Raw genomic sequence first — 20,605 nt, 5'->3', positions numbered from 1 at the left:
AGACATATAGTATATGTATATATTACATATAATAATATATAAATAATATGATATGTAATATCTAACATTAAGTAATCCTACTTAATTTATTAAGCACCAACGAAACAGTAGACACTGTGATAAATGTTACAAAATAAAGAAAATACAGTTCCTTGACCTCAAATACTTCATTGCTTCACAGAAAAAGAAAGATAAGTAAATAATTTGCTCAATAAATGACAGTGAATCTACTTTGTGCCAGTTCTCTTCTTAGCATTGTGCCCAAACTATCCTTTTTTATCTTCACAATAACCCTATGAGATAAGTTCTACTATTGTGACCTCTTTACTGTGAGGAAACAAAGGCCCAGAGCTGGAGGCAGCTTGCCCAAGGTCCGACAGCTAGTGTGTGATGAAGCTCAGATTCCAACTCAGAAACTCCAATTCCATAGCCAGTCAACTAGGGCAAAGTGCAAGAAGAAGACAGTGAGCTTTCACTGAACTTGCCCATGGAAACCCAGTGGATCAGTGAAGGTTCTAGTATACATAATTCTGTGATTAATTTGCATGAATCTTTATGAGATCCATAAGTGGCAAAACAGACCATATCATAATAGAAATCTTCAAGACATTTTCAAGTTCAACTTTGGATGGCACCTCCAAGCCCAACCATGCAGACTCTCCGTCTTCCTCCACCTGGCGTCTGGTCTGCCAAGCGCTGGTGTCATCTGCCTCCAGAACTGTAACTACCACCACCAATCTGTGTCATCATTTACAACAATGCTAAACAAGTCTACGGAGCTTAATTTCCATGGCATTTCTCCCTTCTGCCCTTCCAAAAGAACTCGGTACAGATGCCAAACATCATTTATGGATTTAGTCACCCACAAAAGCCCTGAGAACTTAGGAAGCACTCAGTGGCACTGATTAATTCTCCTTCATATCTGTCTCCAGTCTCCTTCTAACAGTTTCGCCTCCAGGCAAACAGAAGCTGAGCTAGTTTACCAGTGCACTATAGCACGAAAAATGAGCAGGCCAAATTAACAAATCAAACTTCTTATCTTGTAAGAGGGTGGAGCTCAAATTCCTTCCCACTGAAACAATGTGAGTATTAATATAAGGATGGCAACTTTGTCAACAAAAACAGGAGAAACTCAGTGATAGAGACAGCATGACCCCAGAATAAAAAGATTTGTTGACTCAATAACACAACGATTAAACTGCTGGCATAAAGCCTTATTTCCAATGGGTTTATGGCACAGGAACTCCAAGAGTTTACTAATCCCAGCATGTTTACAGCAGTAACTTAACCAGGCTTCTCTTTCTTTGTGTCTATTTGCTATTTTCCTGCCACAAGCCCCTCCAGGCTCACTAATTATTACAGTTGGAAACACAGCTAACTTTGCCAGATGACGGTTCTACTGGACCACTGCCATCCACTCAGGATGCAACTGCCCTGGCCCCTATTTCAATTGATGTCAAGTGTCCCTCTGCAACCTTCTTGTGCTTGCCTTTTGTGATCCATCCTTCCCCAAGAAGTAGATCTCAGCTCCACACGTCCATGCCATAAAAACAAGTGAAGCCCGCATAAAAACACTTACGGTATTTTCTTCTGAGGAAAAGCCAGCCTGTTGCAATTGTAGGCAATATGCATTCAGACTACCACTTCCACCACCCTTCACCTCAAAGAAGGCAAGTCACCCTACCCTTTCATACCCTTGATCTTGCCACACTGTGTACAGACTGAAGATATTCCACTACATATTGAAAAATTAATTTGATTTCAAGAGAGATTGATGGCAAAATTCAATCCAGGCCACAATTTACCTACCAGGATCTCGTAACTTTTGCCCTCTCATATTATAAAAAACTCGAAGGACCACAAAATGATATAAAACAATAGAGGATTATTTTCTCCTAGTGAGGGGGAAAGTTTTTAGACCACAACAAATGGCTGAACATCTTGTGGGTTTAGCAGCCAAACGAGCTGTCTAGCTTATGAGCCTGAAATATAGATATTTTGACAATGTGACATTCTGAAGCATTTGTAGCATTCCGATGGTGCATGGTAGTTACCGTGAGACCAGCTCCTTTATCAAAAACAACTTTAGAGAAACTTTGCCACCATTGCACGCACTAGCTGAGCTATATAGGAACAAGGATAAAGCAGGTGCTATCTGAGAACTGGGATGTAAAGTCAAAGTTGAAAACAGAGAAGGAAGAAACCGGATGTGGCCTGAAACTCAACCTCTGCTATTTGCTGATTGAGGACCTACTCATTGACCTTTTCAAAGGGAAAGGCTGGGCAGGGAAGCGAGTTGAAGGTCAGTGAAGTGCTCTGCGTTTTTATCATTGGCTCACAACCCATTTAAATTTATTTACATTCAAACATGCACACATTTTCCTCCTATTACTCAGAAGCAATCAGCCATAAAATGGCAAGGATCTGCAGTACATTTAAATTAACAGCAATTTATCTGGAGCAAAAAGGAAAACTGCTGAGCCCAAAGGAAGTGAAGGGAACGGAAGAAAGATGCAGCTGCTATCTAAAAAAGCAAATCTTATCACATTTGTCATTGGGAGAGTTCAAGCAGAAAACTGCCAACTTGAGCATCTGTGTGGCATGGTGCCATTGGAGATGATCTGGTGGATGGGGTACCAGGGTAGCAGCTCACCTTCATTGGAAAGCAAAACAAATGCCTTGTAAGTCTTCTGAAAATGTTTACTGGGTAAAATGAAATAATCAATTCCTGTGTTCTCATAACATCAGGTGTCTAGAATACAGTGGGTTCAAAAAGCTTTCCATCACAAAGTGAGATGTGAGCAAGGTACATCTGTGCTTTGCTTCAGCATCTGGGCTTAAACACCAGTTGTCCTAATTTGGTGTTTGTGGAGCACTTCGTATCTGTTTGTTGCTGCACCAACTATCCCTTGCTGTTGTCGCTTTTTCTCTTTTATAGATAACTCACTCAACTCACATTGTGAATGTGAATTGTCCAAGGTCACCCAAGAATGAACGAGAGAGCTAAAATCTAAACTCAGAGCCTCGGAATTGTCAGTCCTTCTTTGACAAAGGTATCTTCTGTACCCGTAGCAGAAATCTCCCCATATATAAATTTAGGTCCTGGTCTTGGTCCTGTTTCTTTCTTCTCTGTGCTCAATCCAGAAGTTGCTTAAACATCCCTTTTGCTTCCCAAGGATGTACTTTGTCCACATGCTATCCCTTCTCCTGAGATCTCCTCCCACCAAATGAGCTCTCCTTTGAGACACTCAGACTATTCTTCAAGGTCCAGTGCAAAAGCCTTCTCCTGCAAGTACCTACCTACTTCACCCTCCTCTAAACTTGTGCAGCATTCACTTCCACTCATGGACCTTCTTTTGCACCTTTTAAAACTTGTATTTATTTTCTTTTGATTTCCCTCCGTCTCAGACTGCATCCCACAGGAGGACAGAGGGAGCATGTCTATACATTTTCTATGCTCAACACAGCCTCGTACAAATACCAAGAGTTGAAGGCATTTTCGGTTTCACAATAGTAAGGTCTAAATGTTGAGTTTTCTTTGTCTTAGCCTGTTTTCTGTTGCTTATAACAGAATATCTGAAACTGGGTAATTTATAAAGAAAAGGAATTTATTTCTTAGAGTTACGGAGGCTGACAAGTCCAAGGTCGAGGGGCTGTATCTTGTGAGGGCCTTCTTGCTGGTGGGAACTCTTTGCAGAGTTCAGAGGCAGTACAGGGCATGACATGCCCAGGAGGCTGAGTGTGCTAGTACAGCTGTCTCTTACTCTTTAAATAAAGCCACCAGTCCCACTCCTGTGATAATCCATTAATCCACTGATCCATGAATGAACCCATCCATTCATGAGGGCAGAGGCCTCATAACCCCATTATTTCCTAAAGGCCTCAACTCTTTACACTGCCACACTGGGGGTTAAGTTTCAGCATGAGTTTCAGAGGGGACAGACATTCAAACCATAGCAAATTCCAGTGTACTCAACAACCCAACTGAATTGAAGGAGAAGGAATGATGCAACACAATGCAGGATCTGCTGCTTCTCATTGGCAACTGGGTGAATCCAGGCACTCCAAAGCTTCCAGTACAAAATCACATTTTTCTCAGAAGTACAGTGAAGGCTACAGAGTGAGACACGTGGACACCCAGTGAGTACTTCCTGGAGCATTTTAAGCTCCTGGGGAAAAGGTGCTAGACTTGGTTTATTCTAATTCTCACTTTGATCAAAATGACAGTAGTGTATGTGGGACAAAGGGGAAAAAAACATGGTCCGTTTATTAGCTGGAGGTGAAAAACTAAAATTACTGAGATGGTCAGGAAGGCTTTTAAAGGAAATGTTCTGGTTTGATGTTGCAAAATAAAGTTTCGCTATGAGCTGAAAATGAAAATAGAAAGCACACTTGGCAAAGCTAGAATTTGTAAGGAAAGCTAAAGTTATTGCACAATTAAAACTCAACAATTCTAAGGAGGATGTGCTCTAATCATCAGGCCCCGATGACAAGTGTCCAAGGACTCAACAACTACCATTTCAGAGACTTCACAGAGGATAGGGAATGCATCCAAAGACGGAAACCATTGCCCTATCCACAGAATCACCTAAAATTGCTGTAAGTGGAGTAGAGAAAAACAAAGATGAATTTGTAGTTTGACAGGTACTCAGATGCTCAAAAGGTTTTACTACTACCACATGGAGACACCCAAATTAATCTATTGTTCTCCAGGGGTGTGTCTAGCTTTTCTGTCTTGCTTCAATAAACATATACTGAAAAATCTATAGGGGAGATATCTGTAGAGTGAAATGACATTTTCCTAAAGATGTCATTCCACAATTCTAAGTCTAGAGGGGCTTATCAGTGATTCAAATACTCCGTACAGATAAGCAATATATGTCATCACAGAAGAGTATGCACTGGCTGCTGCCACCATAGATCTTGTGCCTAAATTTATTTTCATCAAAATACTCTAGCCAGTTCTTTATAGTATGTGAAGCCAAAGTGCCGAAACCTACAGAGTCCAAACAAGAAGTGAATGGATTTGTCATGAAGCAACACTTTTTCATCAGGCATCCCAAGCAATACTTCAGGAATAGAGTTTGGAGATCTTTAACATTTAGGATGCATGTTAAGATAGCAACAGTCAGCGGGGCTTATGTGTGGCCGATGTCTCTGCCTATTGCTGCAAGTCCCAAAAGTCAAATCCCAATCAAGCTTGAAGAGGGTCGAACAAATTACCCTCGCTTGAATACAGGCACCTGATCAATCCCATTTCCATTTAAATCAGCTCACAGCAAAAGATAATGAAACCTCAGCTAAGCAGCAAGTATTCTGGAATGTGAAACACACATATGTGGGGTTAATAATCCCCACGAACCGACTACAATAAACATGAATTACCCAACTCTGCCTGAGAGTGGGATAAAATGCAAGGCCTGGGTTCCGTCTGGCCAAGGGCTTCCTGGAAGGCCAGCATCCTGTGATATAGGGCCCACAAGGTGAAACTGCTGAAGTCCTCATTCAGAGGACTGAACTGTGGCTTTTCAAGGAACCTAGTTCAAGTGGTCATCCCAAGACCCACGGACGGTATCCCTCTCTCCATGTGCTGCTGCCTTATCGCCTCCTCCTCACTGTCCACCCCCACAAGCGAGGACATTAACAGCTCACTGCTCAAGCTCCTGCTCCCAGACCAAGGTAGGGCTGCATATCTGCTTCTGACGCTGCTGCAGGCAGATGTGTGACCCTCGAGGGTGAGGGTGGCCACAGAGCAGGGAGCTTCCAGGCTTCAAAGACACTTCTCTGGCCTCAGCTTTTTACCAAAGAAATGCATGTGCCCAAACTTGAAAACAGAGGAAGATTATGAGGAAGGAAGAAGGTTCTTTACCCGGACATCCCCTTTTTCTCTAGTGCCCTTTCCCAGGAGCAACCATTAGTAGAACTTGCTCAATCTCAGACATTACCCAGCTACAGCGAGAATTAAAATGTGCCTCTCCTCCACAGCAGGGTGGGCACTGGCTCATTTGGTACTCTGTTGGTATCTGGGGAAGGTTAGGTTGAAATGGTGATCATCCTGCCCTTTGTCAGTTCACCTGGGGCATTAATTGACATTTCTCTGTAAGAGAAATTGAAAGTCCCAGATCAGATCCTGGGAAGCATATCCAACTTAAACCCCAGTGATCATGTCTTATCCTAGCAAGGTTTATAAGGGCAGATCCCTGAATTGTTCATCAGTCTTCAAGAGAACCCACTCGTTCACATCACGAGCACAGAATCCATGCTCCTACAGCTTTTCCACATCTGGTGGCACCCTCAGGATACTGGCAACGGCAGATCACTATGCACGCTCCTTAAGCTTAGCAGGTGACCCATTTCAAAAAGCCCCATTAAAACAGAGAGCTTACTCCATCTGAAAGCAGACTCTCAATAGGAAACTTGAAAAGTGCAAAGCCAATCCCAGGGTCACAGCCTAATATATGTTCCGACTGAGGCAGCCAACAGAACCCCTGACTTGAGTTAAATTAACCCCACAGTTCTAGAAGCCTCTGCTGTCAGGGACATTTTTATTTGCTCAAAGAGCTCGTTTTGGAATAAGCCCATGCTGCTAAGTCATCCCACCTCACTGTCTTTCCTAATGCTCAACAATGTCTTACAGCAGCGGGGCGTGTGCCAACCTCAGTGGTTTTACACAGCAACACCTCTTTCTGAAGGATTCTCTCTTCTCCTTGACTCCTTCATGTTGGAGCGCAGCAAGTCCCTTCATAATTCTTTGGTTCAAGTAGAATTTATATATGAGGAAAACCCTGGATTGTAAAGGGCATAAATTTCTATATACACACGCCAGATTTCACAGTTTATTTTTCTTTTTAAAGTATGGAGGGCCAGCTAAGGCATTCCAAATATAACAGCTTGGTTAGGAATTATGGTGACCATGCTAAAAATCAACCAGATCCAAGACACTGGAAAAAAAATGCATTTTAGATTTTTTAAAATAAAATTTAAGGTACCCAAAACATCTGACATTATTTTAAGAGATGTTTTTAAAAAGTCTAACACAGTGTCATTAATAATGGCATAAGTACGACAATTGTGACTTCATACTCCATAGTTGCAATAAAACAGAGACTTATAAATAATGGAATCAATAATCCATGAAGAACAAAGAGCGCTTGAAAAATATAGATAGCATTGGAGAGCAGACAGGCAACAGCACACAGGTGGCTCAAGGCCTGTAGAAGACCCAGCACTTATCGCGGAGACCTCAGACCAGCGCGAGCGAGACGAGGGCGGATTCACTGACCTCCAGAGATTTCTGTATGTGAGACACATACTCTCTCTGCTATGGTGAATCAACATCCGTACTCTACTAAAATATTATGACAAACAAGACCGACGCGAGCGCGCGACCGGTGCGGCGCCTTAGCCCCAGCTACCCGGAGGCTGAGCGGCAGCGAGAATGCGGCGTGAACCCGGGAGGCGCGGCCAGCTTGCAGTGGACAGCACTCCAGCCTGACAGCTGACCGCGAGACTCCATCGCGAAAAAAAAAAAAGCAAGAGAGGAGGAGAAACATAAGAGAGAGAGGTCGTATGGCCATAAAATATATGTGGAGGACAAATGCATTTCCTTCTTTAAATTAAAAAAAAAAATTAAAATGTCACATAGATGAAAAGACACAGTGTAATTACATGGGTATAGCAGGAATGACTGGATTATATATTAATTTTCCTTTCATTCATCACAATTACGGCCATTTACCATCCATCATTTAGCTGTCCAAGATCCCAGAACTAAATAGAAGCTCTTTAATTGATGATGGAATTATGTCCTAATAAACCCATCTTGAGCTGAAAATACAGTACGTTGAAAATTTATTTAATACACCTAGCCTACCAAACATCATAGCATAGCCTGACCTGCCTTAAACCTGGTCAGACACTTATATTTGCCCACAACTGGGCAAAATCACCCGGCAACACAAAACCTTGTAGGGTCTGAGTTGTTTACCCTCCCAATCCTGTGGCTGACTGAGAGATGTGGCTTGCCACCCCTGCTCAGTGTCACAGAATACCGAACCACTTTCTACTGAATGCTTATCACTGCTGCACGATCATAAAGTTTAAAAATTCTAAGTTGAACCATCCTAAGTCAGGGACTGTCTGTACTAACTGGTACCACTGGAATTCGAATTTTAAAACGTACAGTCATTCCATGCATTTCGTGCTAAAGGATTCATTTCTACAGTGACGCCTGAAAGAAACCCATCTGCTGCTGGTTAGACAGCAAGAAGCAGTCTAAAACCAGAAACATCTGGTAGGATCCTGTCCCTTTCCCTCCTAAGCTGTGTCAGGCTAGCCAAGTGAAGGGACCTCTCTGAACCTCAGTTATCCAACTTTACAATAGAGATGAAAAAAATCTAACAGGTTCTGATAACCAGAACTAACATGAGTACCTTAGTGCTTTCCAGCTTTCCATTCGTAGGCACGAGCAGTGAACACCAACCCTGCCTGCAGTAGCTCAGCAGCCACTGCCAATGATCACATCAATTGCATCGTAAATCATGGGCCGAAATACATTCTTTGTCATGAGTTATGAAGTAAAAAGTCACGGAAAGGAACTTTGCTCAAAAATTCCAATTCCCCTTAGAAAAGAGTGGCCCAAACTGAACGAGTGGCCTTGAAATTCCAATTTCCTCCTGGAAAAGGGTGGCCCAAACTGAAAGAAGTCTTTAGGTTCCTGGAGGAGGGCTCCAGAACCACAGCTGGAGAGACCTACGGGGCAGGCTCGTGCCCTCTTGCACCCTTCTCAGGAGGTAAGATGTCCTTCCAGTCAAATGGTGGGTACTGGCTGCTGGTATCACTCTGTGTCTGAATGCTGGCAAGTGCCAGCAATTTCACACCCATGGTGGAAAGGGTCTGAGAACTGTTCCATGGCTTTAGTTCCAATTCTGGGACCACAAGGAAGCGTTTTGCAAAAGGATTTTGCCTCTATCCTTTATTGTGGAACTGACTCTACATTCCTCAGTTGAGGAATATACACATAGGTGGTAATTATAAAACTACATCTTGGCCGGGCACAGTAGTCCATGTCTGTAATCCCAGCACTTTGGGAGGCCGAGGCAGGTGGATCGCCTGAGGTCAAGAGTTCAAGACCAGCCTGGCCAAAATGCTAAAACCCCATCTCTACAAAAATACAAAAATTAGCCGTTGTGATGGCAGGTGGCTGTAATCCCAGCTATTCCTGAGGCTGAGACCAGGAGAATCGCTTGAACCCGGGAGGCAGAGGTTGCAGTGAGCCAAGATCACACCATTGCACTCCAGCCTAGGTGACAGGCTGAGAGTCCGTCTCAACAAAAAAAAAAAAGAAGAAGAAGAAGTAAAGAAGAAAGAAACTATATCTTGATAGAGCTTCAGCTTCCAGTTGTTCTAGACACCAGAACTAGCTGTCCAAAGGCGGGAGGAGTGCCTCTGGAACACATCCTCTCTATCCAGACTTGCTTCTGAGACAGCGCCTGTTTCCGCCTAGCTAGCATCTTCCGGCAACAGCTAAATGAACCAAACCCTAACTAAATTTAACTGGCTAATTGCACCTAAATTACAGTCACAAAGCCCCTTCAGAAGATTCAGTCAATTTCTTGAGGGAGAAAGTAAATGTTTTACTATATAATTATAAACTTAATTAACACAAAATAAATTAATTAGGGACTTGCGTTGGTAATGAATACCATGGCTTAGATGTTTATTGCTGTATTTTCTAGGGGAAGCTAAACCTTGAAAAGTGGGCTAACTTGTTCTTTAAGCCTAATTTCATCTCACCTCTCCCACCCCCAACTGAACTGTTAGATTTCTTGTTTATTTTCAGTAGAATGGCATGAAATACCAATTCTTCTATGCCAGAGATTATTCTCATAGCAAGGAACTATAGTGAAAATACCCTCTCATGCTGGACATCAAAAATTCCACAGAATTCAAATGAAAATAATTTATGTACTAATCTCTAGGAAAAAAAATTCCCATCCTAAACCCTTGTAGCTACAATAGTTCCTAGCTGGCAGTTCAGTAAAATAACAGATGATTATCTAAAGCAATAATTTCCATTTCCCAGAATACAATGACAAAAACTCACCTAGAGCTGAAATAACCATCTGCCACAGATTGTTCCACATCGGTTGTTTGCTTGTTTGTTTTTTAATTCTCAGAAAGAATTCAAAAATGGTATTGGCAAAGAAAGATGATTTCACAAAAATGACCCAGTTTTCAACCTGCATTGCCACTATCATCCTAATTTTTTTTAATCTGATTTAGGAGAAGAGCAGGCTGAGAAAAGGAGCCTTGAAGCTTGATCTCGAAGGCACAGAGTAGATCACTGGTGAATGAAAGTCTTTTTCTAATTTCCAAGTGTCATAGTTTCTAGGAATGCCAACCTGCATCTCTCATACCTGTTTTTCCCCTTGATTGATGTGAAGATGGAGAACAGCCAGTGTGCTAAAAGCCTGACCCACTAAGAGGCAGAAAGAAGAGTGGTTGAAAGAATGGGCCCTGAAGGTGGAATACCCAAATGACTGTGTGACCTTGGGCAAGTTACCTATAAAATGGAGCTAATGATAATACTTAATTTGGGGCTAATGTGCAGATTAAATAAGCTAATATATATATATATATACAGCACTTAGAAGAGCCTGGAATATAGCAGATGTTCACATATCAGCTGTTTCCATTATCTGCAGACCTAGGTCTCAGCTTTTGACCTTGAAGTGCAAATGCTTTATGTTCACAAAGTGTTGCAAATTAATGAAACAGATCTACTTTGTACGGACGCACTGGCCAACATACACACCAAATGGAAAAGACAATTCAGGTTGAGATTGTAAATAAAAATAATCACCTGTGTCAGATCAGAAATAGGCTGTCTCAGCGCTGAATCAGGGGACTTTTGTGAAGAAAGGAAATTTGGAGACCCTATAGCCCATTTTCTTAGTCATTATCACCCTTTCACTTGGGAAATAAGGAAAATAAGTTTCTGAGAGCTTCAGTAACTTGCTCCAGGGCACAGGGCCAGCCAAGGGCAGACTCAGGGCCCCTGTCATTGTGTCAGCAGCAGACTCAGTGATAGAATGAAATACAATATGGTGAGACTATCTCTCATGACAGGCTAAAGCTAAAGACAGAAACAGAACCCATTGTTTTGATATGAAAATTAATACCCCTCCTATGATCTGAATGTTTGTGTCCTCCTAAAATTCATATGTTGAAACCTAATTTCCAGTGTGATGATATTAAGAGGTGGGGCATTTGGGAGGTATAATAACTAGGTCATGAGGGTGGAGCCCTCATTAATGAAATTAGTGTCCTCTCAAAAGAGGCCCAAGGGAGCTCATGTGCTCCTTCCACCAGATGACAATGAGAAAGTGCCATCTTCGAACCAGAAAATGGCCCCTCACCTGACACTGAATCTGCTGGTGCCTTGACCTTGGACTTCCCAGCCTGCAGGACTGTGAGAAATAAATTTCTGTTGTTTATAAACCACCCAGTCTGTGATATTTTGTTATAGTGGCAAGACTAAGACAGTCTCATATCCAGGAGTCCTGAACACACTACTGCTAAATTTTACTTCACATATTTTACTTTACCGTTATTATTATGTTATTTTACTTAAACATTAAAGTAATTTCCACATGGAGAGAAGAGGGATCCAGTCACTGTGTTCAGCTTTCACGGAATCCCCCATGACTAAAGTTATGGAGGTATCAGCAAACTTTTTCTGCAAAGGCACAAATAGTAAATACTTTTCAAATTTGCAGGTCATTCCGTTTATGCCACAACTGCTCATTCTGCCATTGTAGTATGAAAGCAACGTAGACAACATGTGAGAAATGAGTCGGCGTGTTCCAGTAAAACTTAAGTTTATGAAAAATAGACAGCAGGTGAGATCTGGCCCAAGGGCTGTAATTTGCTCACCTTTGGGTAATGCAATCACCTGCCTGATGCTGTCTTTATTTCTTTACTTTTTTCCCATGTTAAACTTCCTCCTTCAGTGAACATTACACTGTTTCAATATGCTTAACAGGGTATATTCAACATGCGGTAGAATCTAATTTATTAAGACTAGAAATAAAAGCCAATGTGAATTTATGAAAGCTCTAAGTTAGGAAACATATTTAAAGAAACGCAGCTTTATTACTTTCATATACATAAAGGAATCAAAATTAAGCCAATAAAACATTTCCAGTATGTTTTGGCAAGTAGGGGGTAATTCAGTCTTACCCAAAAGAAAAAAAATTAAATTATATGATTCATCAATTGTTTTCATGAGATTCCTTTGAAAATGCTTTAAAAGTTTGTTTCCTAAGATGGCAATATATGATTCCTACCACCCATCTTGTTTCCACTAGTCATTAATTTAGAAATTCCTTTCTTCATGGAAGATACCCTAATGTTCCACCAACCCAATTCCTCACTAAATTAATGATCTGAATCAGCAAGAGTTTTTGAACTTTCAGAAAGGCTAAATAAATTGGAATGCTATGACATCATAGATTAATATCATCTTTTGAAATAGCTTTACTGCTCTCTGTCTAAGGAGCTCTGCTGACCTTCGGCAGACATTGTAGATGGGCTATTCAAAATCCATTCACAATCCCCCTTTCCTTTGTCTTCCTCTACCCTGGATGGAAAGGATCCAATATACTTTTTCCCAGCATCTCTTGAAACTAAGTGTGGGCTTGTGACGTAACTCTGGCCACTGAGATATAGCTAGAAGGCAAGGGGGAAGGATCTTCTATTCTTGAATTAAAAGAGAAAGCCTCCTTATCCGTCTTCCTTCTTTCTAGTTGGAATGTAGATTTAAGGTCTGGAGGAAAGCAGCCTTTTTGAGACCACTAGGTCTCAAAGCCTTGGATCCCAGAATTCTTGCTGTGTGAAAAAAACCTATCTGTTTAAGTGTTTGCTGTTTTCATTTGTTGGTTGCTGTAGCTAATGCAGTCCCATGTGACATAATTCATGGAGGCCTTGGCATCATTTCTGTGAGATAAGGAGCAGGGATGTGGTCAACTATAAATTAAAGAACCTCAGCTACTACCAAAAAAAAAAAAAAGTAATCATCTTTGAAGTGACATTGTGGCATCTATATAGCACCTGGAACTCTACGTAAGGGTCCATATTACAATAATAAGGGGCTGGGTGGGGAACAAAAATGCTATAAAGACAATCACACCTGCAGCCTGACAGAGCCATAGGTGAGCAGCCAAACCTCCCATAAAGGGCCATGGCAGTGGCCGAGAGAGGGATGATGTACTCAGGTGCATGAGCAAGGAGCCAAAATACTTTGAGGTCCGGGAGAGGACAGTGCTGTGCAGAGCAAAGCTATACTGTGAGCAGATACCTTAGTGAGTTAGACACTGAGGAAGAGGCACTGTGGGGGCCTGAACCCTCAGGTTAACTCCTGGAGTCAGTGAGAAATGATAGAACCCCCTTGACATTTGAAGATTTGAGGGTTGAGGAGACCTGGAGCTGCTTCCCATAAAGACCTCTGGGAAGGAGCAGCCACACGTAGGTCCCCTTTTCTCAGTGCCAGTGAAAGAAGAAAGATTGCACTATGCTCGGCCTGCACCAGTATGTGCAAGAACCTCACTCAGCCCTCGCGTTTCCCAAGAGCCCAGGGCAGTAAGTTAGAACATCCACAGTCCCTCTGTCCCTAAGAGAGGCATAGACGTGGCCAAGACTGTCCCTGGGCATGTTGGGACGAGGGGGACACGGGACGGCCTATGTGGTCCTAGTGTTGGGGGTCACGACAGGTCTGAAAGTGTCAGTAGTGGAGGCACCCAGAGCAGAGGCCAACAGCAAAGACCCGGCAGCAGGATGAGGTAGGTTTCAGTAGATGCAGGAAAGCTGCCCACCCCCACAAGGAGGTCCTCCCACTTCCCTCTGTCTTTGGAGACAACAGATAGATCCCTCAATCTGCCTGTGCTTGCAGTCGCAGTATAATCCCAGTTTTGACCGATTTACCTGGAAATGACTACACGAAGATCTCTGTCATGGGCAGAGCTGCGAGCTCAAGGTAGACATTAATTTGGGCGGTGGGGGCGCAGGGGGAATTAAGACAGTAGACGTTTCCAAGTCCCAGACTAGAGAGGAGTTTCAGTATTTTTCCCAGTCACAGCTTTGATGAGACTGTGCTTCTGTCTACCATTTCCTTTTACTGAGATGTTATTTTCTTACCAAATATAGAGAGATGGAAACACGTAAAGGTGAGATTTCTGTGATTTCTTTTTAGCTCAAGACATGGAGAAAAAAAAATCCAACCTACTTAGCATTAGGTCCTAGACCCCCAAAATCCCTTTATATACAAGAATTTCCCCTCCTTTGACTATATACCCCTTTACCATAATTATAAAGCTGTGTGTGACAGAGGAAAGACAATAAAAAGAGAGAGTAACTAACATTTCTGTGCGCATCTAACTATATTCTGCGTGGTGCAAGGCACATTCATACATAGCTCATTTAAAGTGTATTTTATTTCCATAGTGGAGATGAGAAAACCGCTGAGAAGATAAGTAACATGCCCAACTCCAAACAGCCAATAAAATCTCCGCTATATGTGGCTATAAAGAGTATTGCATTACACTGAGTTATTTTTTTTGGCTATGCCATGATGTTAACTCATCTGAACTGCCTTTTAATCCTGTTTCCTCTCTGTCTCCCAGAAAGGAAAATGAAGAGCCACCTGCAACCTATGCCCGTGTCCACGTAAGCAAATGCACCAGTGGCCACGGACAAGGACGCCCCCATTTTCAGGTGATGGCTCCTACCTATTTCTGGTCAACTTCCTCCTAATCTCCTTGTAATTTTGTATTTTCATGGACTAAATCTCTCTCTCTCTGAACATGTGGTTTTTATCTACTGCCAAATGCTGCAGGTGAAGGCTAAAATACTCCTGGATGTAGACATTTTCAGCCTCCTGGAAGATATACACATCAACACCTGAGACCCCCAAACCTCACTGCCAAACTTGCAACACTGGGCATAAAACGAAGGCAGCTTGAGCTTGTACAAAGTCAACTTAAACCACTCCATTTTGCACAGAAGAGGTCAGCACAGTTTTTTCTGTAAAGGGCCAGATAATTAGGATTTCCAGTTCTGCCTTCGATATGTGTTCCATCGCAGTCACTCAACTCTGCTGTTTTAGAGCAAAAGCAGGCATCAATAATATGTAAACAAATGAACGTGGCTGTGTTCCAATAAAACTTTATTTATAGAAATATATTTGGCCCATAGGCTACAGTGTACTGACCCCTGTTTTATAGTCATTTCTGTGAGCAACAACACGATTATTTGTTCTTCCCTCCCTCTGAAATAGAACGAAATGGAAATACTTCATTCTTTCTCATTAAAATAACTCAGTCTGCATAGTATAAGTTTACATGTATGCTGCACATCAAATCAAATCCAGGGGAAAAAAACCATTTAAAACTATAGTTTGTAAAATTATCATCTGTGTTTGTGCCTGGGGAAGCGAATGCATGGGGCAGGTGGCTGAGGCAGCGAGGTGTTTGTGGGACTCAGTTGGGAAGATTCCAGGTGGCCACACTCACCATCTCCAACTTGAAATGCAGTCTCTCAATTATTAGTGCAGATATAGTAGTACTTTCATGATGACTCACACTCTGCAATTTAGGTCATGCCTACGGCAATCAATAAAATCCTCTACTCAGATTCTCCATGGCTAATTTGATCTCCACTCTCCTACTAACTGGGGCAAATTTTTGGGGGGTTGTTTTCAATTAATTCAACTTGTCACAGGCACCTCTTCCCTCAATATGATATTTTCTTCCAATTTCTCTTTTGTTTTGAAAATAGCAAAGGGAGCAAAATGTGCAAGTGTTCAGCTCAAACACGATGGCTTGTGCAAGAAGTGGCTGCAAGTAGAGAAAAGACCTCTCAGCAACCACACACACCCACACACACGCACACACCAGTTGCATCCCTTCATTCTCTAACTGTGCACACTCTGTACACAGCCTTGAGCAAGTGAAACTTTAGGCCCTGATGATAATGGTGGTGATAATGGTGATGATACTCACGGTAGTTACAGTTACACATTATGTAACAACCACTACATCTTGGTCACCATGAGAAGCACCTCCCAATCAGAGGAAATTAAGACTAGGGGAAGTTACGTAATATCTATTTTATAGTATGACTAGAGAGAATTGAGGTCCTAAGATAGCTCAGAGTTTAAGTCTTCATTTTACTAACTCATGACCTTGGGCAACTTTCTTAATTTTGTGTGAGATCATGTATTCTTATTTCTAAATGATGATAATTATATTTTCCTTAAAACTGTGTTGAAAGAATCAATGAGATGATATCTATACGGCCTTAGCACAGTGCCTCAGTATATGTATTAGGCTGAACCATATGAAAACGTCTATGTTTGACCACTGTCTTAGCTTACAAAAATGACAAGTTCATATGGCTCAAACTCACAATTGCTCATAAATGGTATTATTAGTATTGTTCTTGTTGTTCTTGTACAAGGACAAAGGTAGGTGGCAGAGAAGGAATTTTGATCTGAATTTGACTGATGGTGAAGGCTAGTGTTTCTTCTAACTTTGTGACCTTCAGGGAAATCTAATGATATTTATAACTGAAGTTTCCCTTGATAACCTGAAACTGACATCAGAAAGCTAGTCAACGACAAGAACAACACTGATACTTTTTATTTCATTACAGGCATTTTATGAACAGGATAAAGTCCATTTCATTATTATCTCAGTATATCCAAAACTTGTTTGAAGCATATTAATCAAACGTCAGTTGAATAAAAATGTGAACTGTCTCTCTTCTTTAACGTATTGAGGGTCATGATCTACTGAAAATTGGGATCTGCCTCATTAAACAGTTATAATTAACTCTGTTCATAATATTCCACAGTGGAATTGCTGCTGTAGTTCACACTTAAAATCGGGAGGATAATTCAGCAACACTCAACGAAAGAACAGTCAGATTTTCTTTCACATTCCATGATGAGAACTGGGAATAAAAATAACTTTCTCTTCCCAGGCTGGGGAATCACAGGATAAAGAGACTCCCCCTCAAATGCCTGTCTGCTCATTGACAAGCTTAAAAGAAATAAATTCCCATCTGAAACTAAACCATCTCCTGTTGTTTTACCATGTTCCCAGTGGCCACGTCTGTTAAAAAAAAGTCTAGACATTTTTCCAGCTTGAGTTGTGTTTTAGACAACGTCTTTCAAATTCAGAGATCATTCTAAAAAAGCCTTTCTCACTAAACTGTGAGATTCTAATCTCTTGGGTGTTACCACATAGGACGGTAAAATCCAATCAGAAAGAGGAATTTCCCCATTTGCTTTTTTTCTAAAAAAATAACAAAACATTATTTCTACGAGCAATGTATAAAGAAGAAATACTGTGGTCAAGAAAATATTTCAAAATATTTGTGTGATATTTTGACTGGAAACCACATGTGTTCTCTGGAACTTTTCAGGGTGCCTGTGCCCCTACCCCCAAACACTTTGTGCCCACATCCAGGAGAACTCTATGCAGATGAACTTTTTCAAATGGCCATTACTACTGTGGCTTCTGTCAGCTTCTGAGGCTGCACGGAACCAAGGTTTGCTTTAGAATACTACAGAGACAACAGTCAGTTGACTCATTTTTTTCCTTTTTAATTAATCAAGACATAAGAAAATATAAGTATATATATTATATATACTTGCAATTATATATATAATTGCAAAGGCAATTAACTCCAAGAGTTAATCTAGGTGTTCTGGTCAAAGTCCTGAAATAACGAGAGGACCAAAGAAAATCCTTCTTTTGGAGGGATGGAGGTCATGGGACAGGCCCCCTTTCATGTCTTGATTGTTGTTTTGAATGTCATGTTGCACAGCCATTAAAACTCTTTGCATAAGTTACCAACAGAACATTTCACTCATTCTGGTCAGCATCAGAGTTAAAAAGCTCTGACACTGGTAAGTTAGAGAATGTTTATTCTAAAAAAGTCAACTTAGCCAAGAAATATAAAAGTGAACAAACAGAATATGATGTGACACTACTAGGCAAGTCCATGGGGCCAATGCCACATTTGAAGGCAAACAGCCAGCTAAATTATGACATAGAAGTAGTTGAGGAGGAAACACACTGATTAATGTTCTTTAAAATCTGTGTTATAGCCAGGGATCCTTTTGCAATAATAATTGCCTTATCAGAACAGATTGGCTATCGTAAGGAGAGTTTCTCTCTTGTGTCCCCAGGTTCTATCTTGAACTAAAAATTTTGCGGTAGATTTCCCTTCGGATCCCCACAAGGAAAGGCTACACTTCCTTCTTCGGCATCTCATCTGCCCCACACTTAAAACCATATGTCTCTGCACCAAAACTGAGCATATTTATCAGGATGGATGCATAGGATGGTTGTCAAAACTCTAAAAAAGACTAGCTGACACAGCAAATAGCAACAGTGACCTTGAGAGTATTGATCAAGCTCTGTTTCTTGGTTACAGAAGTAGGGAAATTAAGCAGTCCTCTAAATCATTAATGGATTCCTTTTATGTTCATCTATTCAACAACCTCATCCTTCACCCAAGCCAGGACTCTGCATCCCTCCTACATCTTGGTGAGAAAGAGCAAAATTTCTCCTGTCAAAATGTTCAATAAGAAGGCTCTGCTTTTTTCATTCACCCACTGCTTAGAACAGCCAGAGAAAAATTCATCCACAATCAACTGAATAACTGCCTTGGAGAGATAGACAATCTTTGCCTCTTTTGTGCGGATGATGATTAGTCTGCCTTAGAAATTTACTTAAAAGGTAATGACAAATAAAAGGCTTTAGGCACTTGATTTTTTCAAACTAAACATTTGCTTGACTTCATTTTTCTGACTATAAGTGTTCTCTGAGAGAGTACTGGCATAGAGACCACTTAGATTCAGAGACCAAGAGTCTGTCTATGCACTGAGGAGGAAATCCATACTAAAAAACGTCCCTTCTCATATCACCTCCCTTCATCACCAATCAATACCACAGAACTTGGAATGCCCACAGGACAATAAGTGGAATATTTGAACGAAAATCCAGTGAGAAGGTGTCTTGTAAAAGGCAAATGTATTGCCCAGGAGGAATAGAATGTCATATCCCCTACATCCACTACATTGCCACCCTAGCATTTAAGCTGTTAAGTTACCAATCACCCAGTGACGCTCTCAGAAAAGAGCAGGAAATGCTGTTATGGGTAGGAAGATAGAAAAGGGATCAGAAAGCTTAGGGTTATGGTGGATTTGATTGACAACCTCTGTGGCCAGAGGGCAAGAAAGGGCGTCAGACAGAAGGGCTAAGGGAGAATGCATAAGGCTGCAGGGATGCGTATAGTGAAACCATGTGCAGCATCAGGAAAATTCAGTTCTTCTGGATTTAGGTCTGCTATTTACTCCAGGCTGATCTTAACAAGTCCATGGGTCACGTTGAGCCTCAGTTTCCCCAAGGAAGCTGTCCTAGGCAGCCTCAGACTCCCCTTTCCAGGTCTAACATTCAAACTTGTCTTACTTTGTTCATCAAACCTGGAGCCTCGGTGTTTTCTGCTGGTGGACAGGTAGGTAGCTGCCTCTGAGGGCCAGGTCAGCAGAGCACATCCCGCCTTCCAACTCTTGAAGGCAAAGGCTCTGGACACTTGGCTCTGGGCTCTCAAGATCTGGAGCAGGTACAATTCATTCTGTACTCCTCACTGAGGCTTCTGGCTGTTCCCCAGCAGCTCAGCCATTTCACAACCTGCTTGAATTGGGGCCAATCTGTGGTGTTATCATCTCTTCCAGCCACACCTGAGGACAGGCAGTAGCCTCTCTGTGTGTCCCTGTTAGCTTCACTGTTTCTTCTCTCCCCTGCATGCCATTGAATGAGAGACAGATACCTCAGCTCTTGGCAAATCAGAACCTAGCTGTTCTTCAACTTGGTTTGAGAGCTGGCTTTTCTGCTTTGCCATTCCTCTGAAATACCCTCTCAATGGCCACCACAAAGGCCCTAAAAGCAATTTCTCAATAGTTTTTTCTCTATGCTCTTCCCAGCTAACCAAGTGGAAGCTTTGGCTCTGGTGACCATGCGGCAGAGCCAAAGTAGAGGATGCACCACTTACCTCTAGGGTAGTGACTTCCTAATGGATGGGTATGGCTTGTGTTCTAATTCCTTATTTCTCACTGCCTGGGAGGTAGCCACCTGGTCTGGGAGGAGTGGAGCCCTGCACCAAACTCAAGGTAGCTCGCAAAGCTGAGGAAGCCCTCTTCTACCTACCATCAACTTTAGGCCCATCCCAGGCCACCCCTCGAATTCCCCCACCCACTCTGCCATTTGCTTCCCCTCCTCATGCATCCTGTGTCTCCATCATCCAGGACGCTGTTCCCACGAAACACCCCACCTTGAGCTCATCCCACACACTCAAACCTCTGAACAGAATTTCCTGTCCCACTGCCCTGCCTGGGAGACTCTTGGCCTCTATATCCAAGTTCAAGTGGCTTCTTCTACATAAAGCAAGCTCTGGTCTCTAGGACTGGGGTAGAAGAGCCCCCATCTGAGCCCCTCAGACAGACATTGATGACGGAGCATGTCACATTGCCCTCTGA

At 42.0% G+C, this 20,605-nt stretch overlaps 1 protein-coding gene across 9 annotated transcripts in view; it reads right to left on the bottom strand.

Annotated features, from left to right (window-relative positions):
* The window catches only part of NTRK2 (neurotrophic receptor tyrosine kinase 2), a 373,097-nt gene that overhangs the window by 225,254 nt on the left and 127,238 nt on the right, over nucleotides 1-20,605 (bottom strand). The gene's annotated exons all lie outside the window — the stretch shown is intronic.

Source organism: Rhinopithecus bieti, unplaced genomic scaffold (genome assembly GCF_001698545.2).
Source record: "Rhinopithecus bieti isolate Rb0 unplaced genomic scaffold, ASM169854v2 scaffold_51345, whole genome shotgun sequence".
Lineage (NCBI taxonomy): Eukaryota > Metazoa > Chordata > Mammalia > Primates > Cercopithecidae > Rhinopithecus > Rhinopithecus bieti.
Note: the sequence above shows the minus strand (reverse complement) of the source record. Positions and strands in the feature narration are given on the sequence as shown.